Raw genomic sequence first — 17,726 nt, 5'->3', positions numbered from 1 at the left:
TGTCTCTCAAAAATAAATAGACATTAAAAAATTTTTTTAAGAAAATTCAGAAGTGAAGAAATCACACAGAAGTCACCATCTGACACTGTGGCTTGCTGTAATACTAAAGTGATTGATTCTCAGGAGGACCTTGGAAGCTGCTGGCACAATCACCCTTAATGTGCTGTCTGCCAGCTCCGACCCACCTGCCTACAGGTGTTTCCAGGGAACAATGGCTCAATTCAGAGGAGTGTCTCCTGTTGATGGAATCTAACAGGGATCCTGCTGGCAAAATGCCTAGCTTCCAATCTTTCATCTTTAACAGGATAGGGAAATGTCTGGTGTCTGGAAGTATGGAGATGTACTTAGAATTACACAGTACCTGGCATGGTGGCATTCTAGCCAGTGAACTTCCATAGTCTGTGATCAGGTTTATTTTGTATATCAATAACTTTGATCTTTCTGGTTTGCCAGAAACCACTGGACTTGAGGAGTTGAACTCAAATATTTAGAACTGTTAAGAGTCTTAAACTAAGATGTCAAATATAACTGTTACCTGAGCCATAATAGTAGGAGCAAGGCTTCCTACTTGTTGGATGGCCACCATGTATCAGGCTCTGGGCTAAGTAGATTATATGCATTATTTAATTTAATCCTCATATCGAATTGGGGAAATGAACATATCACATTTACTTACAGATGAAGATGACTAGGCTTTAAAAGTTAAGAAATTTACCAAAGTTCTATTGAGGAATGCACTAAGAATTGAGGCAAACTCTCAATAATACTTACTGTACTACCTTGAAATATGTTTCCACATGATTAACAGATTAACACATTATCTATAATCTGCTTGTTCTACATATAAAGCAAAATTATATGTCAACCTATAATCAGAAGAGAGAAATTGAATACTTCAGATGTGATGGCATGCATCTAGTTCCATAATCATTAGTAACAATGGCTGACTTTTACTTCTCATACATACCAGCCACTGTTCTATGCAATTTATATGTCTTAACTCATGTAAAGGCAGGTATCATAAGCATCCTTTAAAGATAGGAAACTGAGACACAGAGAGATTAAGTCACTCACCCATGGTCACAGAGCTAGTAAATGGTGGGTCTAGGATTTAGAACCCAGGCAATCTGCCTCCAGATGTCTTTCAAATCGAGTTTTGAAATCCTTTGTCTCAGATCAATACAATATTTTTGAATGCTGTTGAATCAATATTAAGCCATAATTCTAATTTCCTCATGAATTTATTTCCAAAGAAAAGCTATTAAAAGAAAACACCAAAAAATAAAACCAAAATAACCTGAAGGAATTTGTTGCTAGCAAACCTGCCTTTAAAGAAATCCTCTGAACAGAAAGAAACAGTAACAGAAGGCTTGGAATTTCAGAAAGCAATGTTAAACACTGCACTAAATGTAATAGGTTTCTCATGAGTTTCTAATAATACTTGATTGTTGAAGCAAAATTATAATAAAATGTGATGTGGTACTCCATGCATGCAGAAGAAATATTTCAATTATATTTTAATTTCTTTCAATGTTTATTTTTGAGAGAGAGAGTGTGAGCAGAGGAGGGGCAGAGAGAGAGGGAGACACAAAATCAGAAGGCTCCAGGTTCTGAGTGTCAGCACAGAACCCGACAGGGAGCTCAAACCCACAAACTGTGAGATCATGATCTGAGCTAAAGTTGGACACTCAACCGACTGAGCCACCCAGGTACCCCTCAATTATATTTTAAAAATGGGATAGGTAAAGGATCTAATGGAAGTAAGTTTTCTACACTTAAAGTGGGAAAACTATCAATAACAGTAGACTATTTACTGTAATGCTTTGAGCGACCACTAAGACAACTATATATGGAGATATACACAAAAATATTATAAATAAATCTGAATGAGATCCTAAAAAGTGTTCAAATAATCCATAATAAAATTTTTTAAAAAGAGAACAAAAAGTAGAGGAATAATAAAGGAAACAGAAAACAAAATGGCAAACTTAAGCCTTTATATATCAACATTTTCTTAAATCTAAATCGTCTATACCCGTTTCAAAACAGACATTGGCAGAATGGATTAAAAAACAACTAATATAATCCAAGAATATGCTGTCTACAAGAAACTCACTTCACATACAACGAAATAAGTAGACTGAAAATAAAAGGTTGGAAAAAATTGCACCAAGCAAACATTAATCAAAAAGAAAGTAAGAGATGGAGCATCTGACTGGCTCAGTCAATTAAGCGTCTGACTCTAGATCTCAGCTCAGGTCTTGATCTCAGGGCCATAAATTCCAGCCCTATGTTGGGCCCCACACTGGGTGTGAAGCCTACTGAAAGAAAGGAAAGAAAGAAGGAAAGAAGGAAGGAGAAAGAAAGAAAAAAGAAAGAAAGAAAGAAAGAAAGAAAGAAAGAAAGAAAGAAAGAAAGAAAGAAAGAAAAGAAGACAGAGGGAAGAAGGAAGGAAGGAGAAAAAGAGAAAGAAAGAAAGAAAGAAAGAAAGAAAGAAAGAAAGAAAGAAAGAAAGAAAGAAAGAAAAGTAAGGGGAAAGAAGATAAGAGAGGAGTTGTCTGTCTTGATACCAGATAAAATACAAAGAAAATTACCACAGCCAAAGAGGTATATTACATAATGTAAAAAAGGCTCAATTTAAAACAAGACAAAGAAAGGGCGCCTGAGTGGCTCAGTCAGTTGAGCGTCTGACTCTGGTCATGGTCTCCAGGTTCTTGAGTCCTAGCCCCATATTAGGTCCACTGCTGCCTGCATGGAGCCCTTTTTAGATCCTTTTTTCCCCTCTCACTGCCCCTCCCCCGCTTGCATGTGCTCGCTTGCTCTCTCTCTCTCTCTCTCAAAAATAAACATTAAAAAAATTCTTTCATTAAAAAACAAACAAAAAAACAAGACAAAGAAAAAACTGGTATTCATGAAAAATAGCTAAAACTCATCAGAATGGCTCAGCTATTAATTAAATGTGAAAAATATCAATGCATAAAGATACTTGAGTAACTTTCAGTGTGAACATGAAAATATGACATTATGGTAAGTGTAAATAAATTACCTCCCATTCTGATGTATATTTTTCAAAGCCTCCACAGATTTATACTGATGGGTAATTTATGATTGCAGATTTCAAATTTTAGCATGACTCTGAATCACCTCAAAGTCTTGTTAAATCACAGGTAGCTGAGTCAAAATCCCATAGTTTCTGATTTGGTAAGTTGGTATTGGATCTTGAGAATTTTCAACTCAAACAACTTCCCAAATAATGCTGATGCTTTTGGTCTGGGAACTACACTTTGAGAATTACTGCCTTGCCACGCCACCACCAGAAGATCAGAGGACAGTTTAATGTTAATTCTAATTCATCACCAGACATTGGAAATGTTACTATATCTCAAGTACGTCAACTATTTTTTTTAACATGACGCTGCCTAAAATGAACTACTTCACATATTATTACAAGTACATTTTAAGCAATTGGTACCATATAAATGAAGCCAAACTAAAGAGGCAACTACAAAAAGAATCACTCTTTTAAAAATCTATTACAGTATAGCACTATATATTTGGAACAGTAATACTACAACAAAACTGATAGTTAAAAGGAAATCTGGAAAATAATGTCCAAAGTGGAAATGAAAATATCAACATGTCCTTCATGGACAATAAGACAGTTGCCAAAATAAAATCAAGCTTCACATTAAACGCAATTCTATCATTCTGTAATTGCTCCCCAAAATGACTGTAACTGAACTAGCAAAGATGGTATGCCTAGCTGTTTTGTTAAAAGCTTAGTGGGGCGCCTGGGTGGCTCAGTTGGTTAAGCGGCCGACTTCGGCTCAGGTCATGATCTCACGGTCCGTGAGTTCGAGCCCCGCGTCAGGCTCTGTGCTGACAGCTCAGAGCCTGGAGCCTGTTTCAATTCTGTGTCTCCCTCTCTCTGACCCTCCCCGGTTCATGCTCTGTCTCTCTCTGTGTCAAAAATAAATAAACGTTAAAAAAAAAAATTAAAAGCTTAGTTACATGACTCATTAAGTAAAAAATCGGTTTTATCATCATATATGTTTCTCAGTCTACCTCTGGAACTCCTTGAAAATCATTTAAAATGGGTTTGTTGAGGGGTAAAGAACAATGAATGAGGTTGGTATATGCAAGTCTGGTACGTCAGCACGCTGAATATGCATATGATTCTCATACTAAAGTATCGTTTCAGACACAGAGCTATGGTAATAAGTCTCAGATTCTGAGAAACACAGCATGTTAAAGTAAGAGATTGTGAAAATAAATAGAACTATAAATAGTGACTGGCTATAAAACCAGCAACTAGAGTCAAAAGTGAAAGAAAACATTTTTCGTACATGTGTACATATTATAAAAATCATTTCAGGGTCGAAATGGTGAGGTAATATCACATATGTCTAGAAATTGTCAAAGACATAAATTTTGAATAGAAAGAATTTTGTATAGAACAATAACTAAAAATAATGATGCTATTTTTACCAGCAGTCACTTTAGCTGGCCTTTCCCTGGATTGAATTACTACATTATTTTCAGCACATTCCTTTCAACATTCTTCATTTCTACCCCAATATTTTTATTCTGACATGCACTTTCCTTGAATCTTATCATTTTAATTTTTCATGCAGCAAACCTAATGCTTTTTTTTGAATATGTAGTGATAATTTTGAGGTCTACAGACTAGGCCTTTGAATTTAAACTTTTCATTGTCATTTAACCTTACATAATGCCCTCATTTAATCTTACATAAACAACTTGCTGTAAAAGTATCTGTTTACATAAAAGTATCTGTTTAATATATATATAGATATCAAGTAAAAGGAAATCCTAAACTCATGCTTAGTTCCAATTTTGAACAATGACCTGTATGCTTGAAAATACTTACTTCTTGAAAGTAAATCTATTCCAATTTCTTTGTATACAGCATTACAGCTGTAACATTCCGGGATTATCACATAGTTTTCATACCACCTATGATTTGCTTCTGTAATTAACTATATAATAATATTATGAGTTTTTTGAGAGAGGATCTCTAGTGTAATCTTCCCCATGTTTAATTTTGTAAATATATTTGTATTCTCTTTTCAAGAATTTAGATCTCTGTCCAAGAGTTCAGCCACATCTGATAATGGTATAGAAAAATAGCAAAAACAAAACAAAACAAAACAAAACACTTCCCAGAGCTTTTCCTCCCATATATTACTGAGTAATCAGTGCTATGTGGTCTGCTGTACATAAATACATTGGGACTTATTCTCAGGAGACCTACATTTTAGGCACCTTTAAGTCACCAAATATTTACTTGGACACACTAATCATTCATTAAGAAAAAAATCATTGAGTGCCTCAGTGCTAGCCATTAATAATACTACAATTAAAGACAAAGTCTTTCCTTAAGCTGTTTACTACCTGGTAAGCGAAACAGTTATATTATATTTGGTAAATACTAGCTAAGGTTAATTACAGGTTTTCTAAGTATCTCAAAGCATGGTTAATCATAGGAGGCTTCCTAACTTGATGTGCAAAGACAAATTGTGTGTCTTAGATTGAGCTGCCTGGAAACAGACTTTGAGATGGAGAATCATGTGCATAAGAGAATGAAATAGTGAGTTCTGCCGAAAAGAAAATCTGGAAGGAGTGCCATGTATCCGTTCATTCCATGTGTGTGTGTGTGTGTGTGTGTGTGTGTGTGTGTGTCCTAAAAGAAAAACATAAGAGCATAACAAGCAAATAGAACAGGAAGCCAGGAGAGAGAAAGACAGAATAAACATATTCTCAGCAAGTGCCCCTTGTGTGGTGGGAACATAGGATATAATAAGAGATAAGTTATGAATTTAGGAGTAAGAGTGACAAGACCTTGAGGAGCCATGTATGCCATGGAAAGAGCATTAGAATTTGTCCTGAAGGCAGAGGTGGGAAAATGGGAAGTTTTAAGCAGGGGTAAATGACATACTCTGATCTGTCTGCAGCGCTGCCAAGGGATTAAATAAGAGGTAAGAATAAAGGCAAAATCATGAAATAGTTATAATAGTTTATGGAAGAAAAAAATGATGTCTTAACGTAGAGGCACTTATAGAATGGAAACAGTGGAAAGACTAGAAGGTTAGGAAGGAACAGTGATAGGCTTTGGTGATTGTCTGGATGTGGGGACTGAAGAAGAAAGAAGGCCAATGTGATTTCTTAGTTTATGATTTTAATGACTGAATTAACAATGTTGCCACTGATAGGATGAAAACCTAAAAGGAAAAGTTAATGCAATATCCAGATAAAGATGTTCAATAAACAGTTGGAAATGCAAATCTCTGTGCTAAGAAGAATAATTTGGGTCAGCAATTTACAGAAAAAATAGAAACAATTAGAATAGATTCAAACAATTTAGGAATGTTGCAAAAAACAAAAAAATGAAGATGATACTATTATTTAAGGTTGCACTAACTAAAAATAATTTGTAAAGGAGATTATGAAAGAATGATCAGTTCCTTAATTTCTAAAACTGATCCTGTAAAAACTGTAAGAACTGGCATTTTACCTCACCTATGTTCAATTTGAGATGCAAGTAAATTGTCTGATAAGAAAAATCCTTGGATAAAATAAATTATTAGATAAACATCATTATTTTATTTAAGTGACTTCAATTTATATACCTACTTATCTCAGCAGCTCTTGTCTTTCTTATTTCTTTATTTTTTCTGCCAGGACCTTAATCTCAGGGTTATCTTAAGATTCATTCCTGGTTCACTATTCTTCTTCCTCAGTCCCATTTCTTGGTTTATTTCTTCTACTCTCAAGATTGTAAGTGCCACATATACACTGAGAAGTTTGAACTATTTCCAGATCTGACATATTTTCTGAGGCTCACTCAGAATTACATACAGTCAATGATGTGCCCACTAAAATCCCAATTTAAATTGTCATCTTCCCTGCAACTTTTATTTCTATATTCTTGATAAAGTTAGGAGTACCACAGTCTATGCAGTTACCCAAGCCAGAAATTTGAGAAAATATAGACTCCTCCCTTTCCTCACATCTTATAGTCAATCACTACATTCTTATGATTATATCTTTTTTTAATTAATAAACTTTATTTTCAGAAGAGTTTTAGGTTCACAGAAAAATTAAGTGGGAAGTACAAGTAATTCCCTTTACCTCATCCCTGCCACACACACAATCTTCCCCGCTATCCACACCTCCATCACAGTGGAACATTTATTGCAATCCATGAAACTCTCTTGACAAATCTTTGTAACTCAGTCTATAGTTTATTTTAAGGTACACTTTTGGTGTTATAAATTCTATGGGTTTTGACAAATACATTATGGTATGTACCCATAATTATAGTATCATACAGTAATTTTACAGCCTGAAAAATCTTCTGAGTTATGCCTATTCATACCTCCCTCTCCACTGAACATTGGAAATCACTTATCTTTTTACTGCCTTCATAGTTTTGACTTTTCCAGAATGTCATATAGTTGAAATCAAACAGAACATAGCCTTTTCACTTAGTAATATGCAGTGAAGGTTCTCATGTCTTTTCATGGCCCTGATAGTTCATTTATTTTTAGACCTGAATAATATTCCATTGCATGGAGGTACCACTGTTTATGTACCCATTCACCTACTGAAGGACACACTGATCACTTCCAAGTTTTGGCGATCATGAATAAAGGTGTTATAAACATCTATGTGCAGATTTTTGTGTGTACAAAAGTTCTCAACCCCAGGAGGCACAACTGTTAGATTGTTCTGTAAGAGTATGGTAGTTTTTAAGAAACTACCAAACTGTCTTCCAAAGTGGCTGTACCATTTTGCATTCCCACCACAATGAATAAGACTTCCTGTTGCTCCACATCCTCACTAGTATTTGATGCTGTACGTGTTCTGGATTTTGGTATATAGTAGTATCTCATTGTTGTTTTAGTTTACAATTCCTTGATGACGTATGATGTTGACCATCTTTTGATATGCTTACTTCCATCCGTATATCTTCTTTGGAGAGGTGTTTAGCTTTTGGGGCATTTTTTTATATCAGGTTGTTGTTAACATATTGTTAGATTTTAAGAGTCACTGTATATTTTAAAGAACAGTCCTTTATCAGATGTATCTTTTGCAAATCTTTTCTCTCAATCTGGGGCTTGTCTTCTCATTCTCTTGACATTGTCTTCTACAGAGCAATTTTTAATTGAATGAAATCCAGCTTAGCAAATCTTTCTCTCATGGGTTGTATTTTTGGTGTAGTATCTAAAAAATCATCACCATATACAAGGTCACCTATATTTTCTCCTATGTTACCTAAGATATTTGTTAATTCTTCATTTTACATTTAAGTCTATAATGCACTTTGAGCTAACTCTTGTGAAGAACATATGGTCTGTGTCTAGATTCATCTGTATCTCTTCTCAACCTACCTTCTCCTCACTGTCCCAATGACTATTTTCCTCGTCATTTCCTCAGCAGCCCTTCCTATACTGTTGCATTATTCACTTAAGTTTGTCTTCTTTAACCCAGGATAATGTATCTAACAAGAAAATCACGCCCTATGACTGCTGAAAGCCTCCTCTGGCTTCCATTCCTAAAAGGATTTGGTATGATCTTTAATGTCTCATACAAAGTCTTTTGTATTTTCTTCCTACCTCTCCAGTTTCAGCTCTCCACCACTTTCTTCTACAGTCACACATTATTGAACTATGAAATTTGTAATTCGCATCTATTTACATTCATGAATATTATTACTTTTGCTTGTTTTCCCTTCTGACTTTTTCTTTAGCTAAAACTATAATCCAAGTATCCTTTCCATAAGAGAGCATTCCCTGATCCCAGAGCTTATTTTAAAATTCTGCACCCATTTTCTCAGCTTCTCTAAGGCTCCATATACTCCCGGATGGTCACACTTCACAGACTTGATTGCTATGTGTGTGTTTATATGTCTGTCTTTCCTGATAGACTGTCAGCTCCTCAAAGATAGGCGCAATGTCTAAATCATGTCTTCAGATTTATACAGCCCTGGCACAGGCTAAATCCTTCAGGAATATGTGTTGAACTGATAATAATACTACAGATGCAGTATGACCACTGTCATTCTACCTGTACCATTCCAAAATATCCTTGATTTAACTCTTCACCTTTTGCCCCTCTAACCGATGACTGAGAACAGAAGAGATTAAAGAAGGGTAAGAATTAAAGTCAAGTTTAATAAGAACTTCTGCTCTGGGCTGTACTTTCCTTTTAAAGCCTGTTGTGATACACTTGCTTTCTTAAGCACCAAAACGAACTGAAATAAATGATGCCAAGATGGCTCATTCTTTCACCATCAAATAGTGTCCAAAATCTGGCAGTTGTGCCAAGAACTTGGAATGGGAAGGCCTGTTTACTATTTCTTGCTTTGACTCCAACTTGCTGACTGTCCTTGAGCAATTTCCTTAACCTCTATTTGCTTGCATTTCCTGTACTATAAAAGATGCCTATGAGTGCTTCACAATGAGACTCTTGGGAATCCTTATTTGAAAGGCAGTACAGAAATGTTTTTATTTACATCTCTTTGAGAGTAAGGTACTTGAATATGAGCAAAAAGAAAGACCCTCCCAAGAGGTTAAAATCAAGAAATAGAGAAGACCTGAAATCAAGTTAGGTGATGAATTGCAAAGCCTATTCTGTTTTTTAATACAAATGAGTGTATTGCCTCAAACTAGCGTAGATCATTTCAAGACAAGAAGGCTTTATTTTCCAGTCATTTAAGGCAAGCCAACCTGTGTGGCCACCCTACAAGCTAACAAAATGTGTTTTTGTACAGCAGCATGTATCCTACTTTTATGTTTATACAGTCATGTACAGTACACTTGCTTAAAAACTATTTTTCCCCCAAAATGACAAGTTGTTGAAATTTACTCCTTCTTAATTATGTACTTTTAACTACACAGACAGTTGAATACATAAAATCTACTTTGACAAGATATAAAGGGCAGGATAAAGTGATAAGGATTTGGAATATGGTAATCTAGGGTATTTTATTAAAAGTCATTTTTAAGTCATGAGTGGTGAAATTTAATAAAGTATTCCACATGATCTCTTACGTAAGTAGAATTTATAAGGTTTTGAAGGCTTTTTTTATTGTTGTTATCAAGGAGAAAGTTCTCAGGACAAGCTACAATTTGTTAGAAAATATAAAGGTTGTGACAGAAAGCCTAAAGAATGCATTTTCTACATTCTGATGAAGATACAAATCTAGAATATCCTTTAACTTTACAGCAAAGTGATGTAAGAATTAAACATTTGCATATTGCTTATAAATAACCTTCCAGATTAATGGCAGCTAGTCATCTCCAGTGGCCTCTTTTTAATATTGTCACATGAATAAAGGACGATTTTGTTTCAAGATAGAAAAGACTTCCTTAACTTTACATAGAAGGTTAAACCCATCTCCTCTAGTTCATCTGCACATTCAGGTGCTCTCAACAATTATTAGCACTGCATCTTTCTATACACTGTTGCCAGAGTTAGCTTTGGAAAACCATAAATTATAAAGTCCACATGGTGATGAAAATAACTTTGATGGTTATTCATTGCTTTAAAAACAAACTGTACCTTGGGGCACCTGGGTGGCTCAGTGGGTTGAGCGTCCGACTTCGGCTCAGGTCATGATCTCGCGGTTTGTGGGTTCAAGCCCCACATCGGGCTGTGTGCTGACAGCTCAGAGCCTGGAGCCCGTTTCAGATTCTGTGTCTCCCTCTCTCTCTGCCCCTCCCCTGCTCATGCTCTGTCTGTCTCTATCTCTCAACAATAAATAAATATTTTAAAAAATTCAAAAAAAAAACCGTACCTCTAGCCTAATAGTTAAGTCTTTCATAAAATGCTCCTAATCTGACATTCCTGTTTTATCTTTAAGTAAGTCCTTTTCTCTACTAGTTTTACCACTGTGATCTTATTTCAAGATTCAGATCAAAGCCCATAATTCCACCCTCCTAGCCTTTCCTTTGTGCCATAGCATGTTGTTTAATTCCCACCATCGTACTACTTACCATACTCCATCTTTATGAGAAATACTCATAAAATATTAAGAGTATAATATAATACATAATACTCATAATACTTAGAAAGCAACAACCCTATTTACTTAGAGAAGATTGTTTGAAAAATCAAGTATTTTAAAGTTGCTGCCATCAGACTCCATGCTGGGGGTATAGTACATCGTTCACTCAACTGAGCACTGATTGGACAGTCAGGACTTTTTTAATCACCAGTGGTAAAAACTCATGGCTTAGCTCAGCAAACTTCTTTGTCAGACTGCACAGTTATTTTATATGATCAAAGATAGCAAGAGACAATGAAACTGTCAAACTGTCTTTAACATGATCAAAATTTTTAAAATGAGAATACTCATTTCTGATGAGAATGTGTTTAAACAGATATTCTTATGCACTATTTTTAGGGCATAAATTGATGTAATACTTTTGGAAATATATTTTGTGTATGTATTAAGAGCCTTAATATATTGATTCATTTTGATGCAATAGTTCTACATAAAATAATTCATAAAGATTATGTCACAAAATATGTACGTGCACATGTACATCCTAAAACTTAGAAATAAATTGTCCACATTAAGATAAAGATAATTATGAGATAACTTTAATTGGAATATAAGTAGCAACTTATTTCCTTCTTCCATTTTAGCAATGAAGTGACTGAGATTTATTCTATTCAACAACTACTGAGTATTGTTATGTGGCAGAATATTCGTGACATTCTGTTACAGCATTTAATCAAAAGATGAAGATTTTTGTCCTCAAGTAAATCACATTATCATGGGGAAGGGCTGAAAGAAAACAAAATAAAATATCCACACTATGCCACGCTCTTTACTAGACAATTTCATACTCTATTTTGCTTATACTCAGAACAACACCGAGGGGTAGTAGCAGGGCTAAGATTCAAACCTCCATTTATCTGATTTTGAAGCCAACAATTTTTTTCTTGTCAGATTTGTGAAATTTGGGGCATTTTTTAGTTTTCTCTTTTGTAAAACTCCCCTTGGGATATGAATGCAATCCAAGGTTACTATAAGACTGTTTTAATTAATGACTTTTAAAAGATGGTAGGGGGTGTTCATTTTATCTTTCTAATTATATTTTTAAAGGTGAAAAACTGACCTTAAGGCCCTAGCCTGGAGACGGATATGCCAAGCACTGGAAAGGTTGCCTTGGAATTAAATAAAACAGTTCTCTAATAGAGCTGTAGAGCTGCAACTTAATGAGAACATTTATATAAGCTTTTGGAGTAAACTCAGTGCTCACTGGAAATCTACTGTATTCAGTTTCTGCTTTTAATACACACTAATAACTCAGAGTCCCCCTAGGAGAGCTTGAGAATTTGGTGTAAAATAAATAATATGGAATTAGTTTCTCTGGATTCATTCCCGATTGTCACAGCTAACAAATTATTGATCCTAAGAATTATTTATCAAAGGTAGAGTTGGCAGAAAAAAGTAAAAATATGCCATCATTCAAAATTTAATGATGTAAACAGCTAGACTTACTCTAGCTTCACTAGGCTAACTTGCCAGTCTACAGCTTGTGCCAACCATAATAAGCAATGCTGACCTCATGCCAAGATGTTGGAGTATAAAGCTGAAGCTATTACAAGGTTTCCATTCTATAATTTCGTATTAAGTTGCTCTACTCTTTTCCCCATGTAAACAAGTGAATTTTTTCACATATGAGGTACATTAAGTTCACAGATTGAACTGGATAATCACTTGGCTTAAATTATACAACTGTTTATGTTCTGAGTATAGATAAGTTAAAGTCCTGAGTGCTCTTTTGAAAGGTTGTGACTAATTTTTTTCATCAAAAAGGTTTCATTGACAACAATATAATCTAAGATTTTGGCATTACTTTTTCAAAAGTTCACAAGAGAAAGCCTGATTCCAAATTTACCAGCCTAAGTACAGACCCATGTAAAGATGAAGAATTCATCACTAATAACTGGCCTTTCTTAACTTTCAAATTTTGATAGAAAATCATTCTATAATGAAAACATTGTAAACCAGAAGTATCAAAAGAGAATATTATCTTCTTTAAATTATGTTTCTCCTGGTAATTTTGTCTCAGGAGGCTTATCACTCTAGGATCTGATCCCCAGCCTTATAGGTTTCATCTCATCATATGGAAATCAGCATAGTTCAGGTGATCAGACTTATATATTATACACCACTTTAACAGTAAACTGATGAAATGACAGAATTTTAATTTCCTCATTTATAATGTCATACCAATGATCAGGATATGTATTTCCACACTGAAAGATAGTCCTTAGCAAAACAGGGGTGCCTGGGTGGCTCAGTCGGTTAAGCGTCTGACTTTGGCTCAGGTCATGATCCGGTGGTTTGCGAGTTCAAGCCCCATGTCAGGCTCTGTGCTGATAGCTCAAAGCCTGGAGCCTGCTTCGGATTCTGTATCTCCTTCTCTCTCTGCCCCTCCCCCACTTTTCCTCTCTCCACATATTTCCTTTCCAAAAATAAATTGGCAAGGCTTTGAAATTTTTTCATCAGCAACTCCAGAAAGAAACAGGTTATATACGTAGTTAGTGATCTCAACTCAAATTTCAAAATTTGGTCCAAAGGCAAATGTTTAATTATTAGCATGAGAAAAGCTCTTAAGCTCAACCAAGAAAAGCTATATATTTCTTTTTTCTTAAATTTTTTTTAATGTTTATTTATTTTTGAGAGAGAGAGAGACAGAGCACAAGCGGGGGAAGAGCAGAGAGAGAGGGAGACACAGAATCTGAAACAGGCTCCAGGCTCTGAGCTGTCAGCACAGAGCCCAGAGCAGGGCTCGAACTCACAAACCGTGAGATCATGACCTGAGCGGAAGCCAGACGCTCAGTCGAATGAGCCACCCAGGTGCCCCGAAAAGCTGTATATTTCTTTATTTCACTCATGTGACCAGAAAATATGTACAACTTGATTCACTTCAATTCAGTTCAATAAATATTTATTGAACAGCTACTACATGCCAAACATTGTGCTAGCTACTGGAGTGTGAAAGCACAAAGAGGATTCCATTACCCAACCATTAAAAAATAACTAGCTGTTGGAACAAATTTAAGGTTAAAAACAGCTTCAGATTTCTCCATGATATCTTATTATCATAAGAAAAACTATGTTTTTCAGAATTTTTTAAAAATGAGAGAAAAAATATAAAAATAAAATTTCCAAATGGAATGTTTAAGCATACATTTTATAAAAATTTCTACTTTTCCCAACAGATCAAAATTAGAGAATAAAAATAAAATACAGAGGGGGAAAAACATGCATCATGTTAACTTATTATTATCATTCAAACTGGAACATAAAGTTTCAAAAATTTAATCTAGGTTAAAAATCACATAAAAAATAGAATATTATGATTATAATTTGAATGGCACTTTTCCCAACTCTTCTTTAAATAAATCATATAAGTTCTATACATTAGAAAGCAAATATGAAAGAAATTTATTTTCAGTGTGAACATTTGGGGATTTATATGAAGCATCAGAAAAATGGTAACAGTTAGGTCCACATATGCATTAAATTCTGCATACCATTTTTTCCTGTGCCCTCTTACAACTCTCCATAAACCCCTATGGATTATGAAGCCTGCTTCAGGCATTAACGATTAACGTTCTTCTTGCCATAAGAGTATGGTACCTGCTAGCACACTTTTTCAATATTCTCATTTGAATGTTGACATCTTTACCTATTTCAATATAGGGGCATTGTGTTGTCTCTTGTGGTCCTGCCTAATGTCACTTCCTTGCCTTAAAAAGACTTGCCTCTCTCCAGCTATCTCAATATATATCAAGTTCTACCTTACTTGAGATCTCCCTTACATCACTCTTCTGCCCTTCAAAGTCCATTTCTAGGACAAGCCAGTTTGAAATTTCTCACTGTGGTTAACGTTTCCATTCTCATAGCCTTTCAAGACATTATAACGACCACAAATTTATATCTGATTGATAGTATTAAAAATAATGACAGATTGATTGGATGGGGGACAAACTAGAGCCAAGAAGTCTATTCATAACTCTCCTTCCACTATCAAGTGGAAAGGTAATAGGGCGTGAACTAAGGCAATCTGGACTCAAGCGCTGGCTCTTCTACCATCATAATCCTGGTGCCCATAAGCTTCATCTTCCTATTTCCACTTCTTTTGTTGTACCTTTTAAGTTAACAGATGATCTTAATATGGTACATTTGCAAAGCCTGGGTATACTTTCTATCATTTTATTAACCTTTTCCATATCCCTGTATCTTCATTTTTATCTTTTTTTTCTAGTCTAATTTAAATTGTCTTGAAAAGTATTGATTGCCAACTGCCTATAATGGCTGCGATGAAATTAATAAGTATATTTGCATATTTATACCAGAATTGCATATAAAGAGAACTTCTGAACTTCTTTCATTTATTCCAAATATAAATTTTCCAACTTTAAGAGATAACACATAAGTAGTAGCAGACTATGGAAGCTTTTGTTTTATCTACCCAGGATGCCCTATCCTTCTTCTAAAAACAACAGCCTCTTTTTTTGGATAACTCCTCCCCATTTCCATGAGGTTTAAGTAGAACTGTCAGCATAGCCTCCATTCCCCAGCATCTATGGCAACAGGCAGGACACCTAAGTTTGGCCAATCAGGCTATTCCCAGTTCAGAAATGACAACTGACCCATCTCTATCCAATAACCATTGACCCAACACTGATCCGCTCAGAAAATTTCTGTTAGAGATAGCAGAGAAGGCTCTCTTTCCCATGGAGCCAGTATGTTGAAAGGAATAAGTCTGGATATGTTTGATGACATCTCATTCATCTTTAAGATAATAAGAGGGAATTAGGTCAGTTTACAAAGACTTTCACAGAGAAATAAATATGAAATGTTAATGGAAAGAGCGATTAAAGCATCATTTGTGCCTCCAAAATGAGCTCTGGAATAAATAATATGAAGAGTAAAATGTCTAGGTTTCAATTTAAATAGAATTCATCAAAATATTTACATGCCAAGAAATGTAGTATTTTGTGTGAGGAAGACTGAAATTAAATTGGTTCCAAAAGCCTGGTGCCTGTATGCTCCCAAAGCAGGCACACTTCTTTTCCAAGCTTCTAGCCAAGCACAAACTTAAGTATAGGTTCATGAGCCACTCTTTCTGAGATGTCTACTCTAAACTCACACAGTCCCTATCTAGGACACTAACCATCCTTTCAATTATCAGTTCCCCAATGATGGGTCTCAACAGGCTCCTGGATTTAGAAGTTCATATTCCCCAGTACATGCCCACATTCCACTGCCCACAATCCACAGACAGAGGCCTAAATGGAGAACTCCATCACTGTGTAGCATCTTTCCTGTCCACAGCATGGCTGTTTCACCTTTCTAGTCTTGTCTTATTGCCCTGCTCCATCAGAAATACCCCCATTTCACTGCACTCTATGTTTCCAACCCATGCAACTTCCCCACCAGCCATAAAATATTGACAGCTAATCAAAACCTAAACCGAATATAGGTTACTCAGATAAATTTTGGAAAATTGATAGGAGTGGGGGAAAACACCACAGATAGTAAGCACAGACTGGCAAAAAGAGAAGATATTTAGGTGGAAAATACTATCTGACCCTTTATATATTACATGTAAATGCTATCTGACCAGTGAGAAGCAAGAGAATGGCTCCCAGGGCTTTTTCATTGAGATAGAGGTAATCTTACCATAGTTTCCTAACTTCCTCAACTTCCATCCCAGGGGGTCCACCAGATATTTCAAGTCTGCCTTTTGCTCTTAGTCCACAGAGACCCTACTCTTCACTCTGAAAGTCAGTAGCCCTTCCTATGATTCTATGGCTGGCCTATGCCTATCCTACTGGTAAAGGCCTGGCTCAGAGAAGCCAATTGTGGGAACAGGCCTCCTATCTTGAGAATGATGCCAAGCATATTAAAAAGCATTCATTTATGTGAACAGTGCTCTTAACACCTCCCTTGATTCAGGGACATGCCCCAGGCAACCAAAGAACCTGAATCTGAGGCCCTCCCCTTGCCTCAGAACTTGTCCTTTTATGTGTTCTATTTTGGACCCCAGGGTCACGTACACTGTGCCTTTTCTTATCAAGGACACTGCCTTTCGTTTTTGTGGGTTCCCTTGAACTCATACCACACAGGTCAACGTCACTCAATTTCCATACTCCAGCCAAAGAAAGACCATTGGGCCATCTATTTGCCCAAGATAAGAAATATATATGTGTTAAATATCCCCTTTATCCAAAAATATCTGGAATATAATCGAACCAAATGAGTATTTCAAAGAAAACTTTTCTACCAATGACTTCTTGGAGCCAATGAGTATGATTGTGCCCATATTTCTTTGTGTGAAAAATAAGTGCATAAAACAAATTCAACAGAATTAGAGGTGGGATTGGTAAAGCAGGCCTGGAAAGTGCAAATGCTGCCAGACAGTTTCCAGAGATGGCATGTCACTATTGCTCGTTCTCTTCTCATATCCAAAATCCAAAAAAGTGAGAATTACCTCATAGTCATAGAGAAAATATCTATATCACCCCAACCACATGTGGGGATTGTGTTGACTGATACACTTAAATACAATAATACTCCTAATATACACTGTATTAAGAAAAAATATTCTGGTCAGCCTATGTATGCACATAGCTAAACCCACTTACACCATATGTAGATAGATAAACAT

The sequence above is a fragment of the Neofelis nebulosa genome, chromosome 14, assembly GCF_028018385.1.
Source record: "Neofelis nebulosa isolate mNeoNeb1 chromosome 14, mNeoNeb1.pri, whole genome shotgun sequence".
Taxonomy (NCBI): Eukaryota; Metazoa; Chordata; class Mammalia; order Carnivora; family Felidae; genus Neofelis; species Neofelis nebulosa.
Note: the sequence above shows the minus strand (reverse complement) of the source record.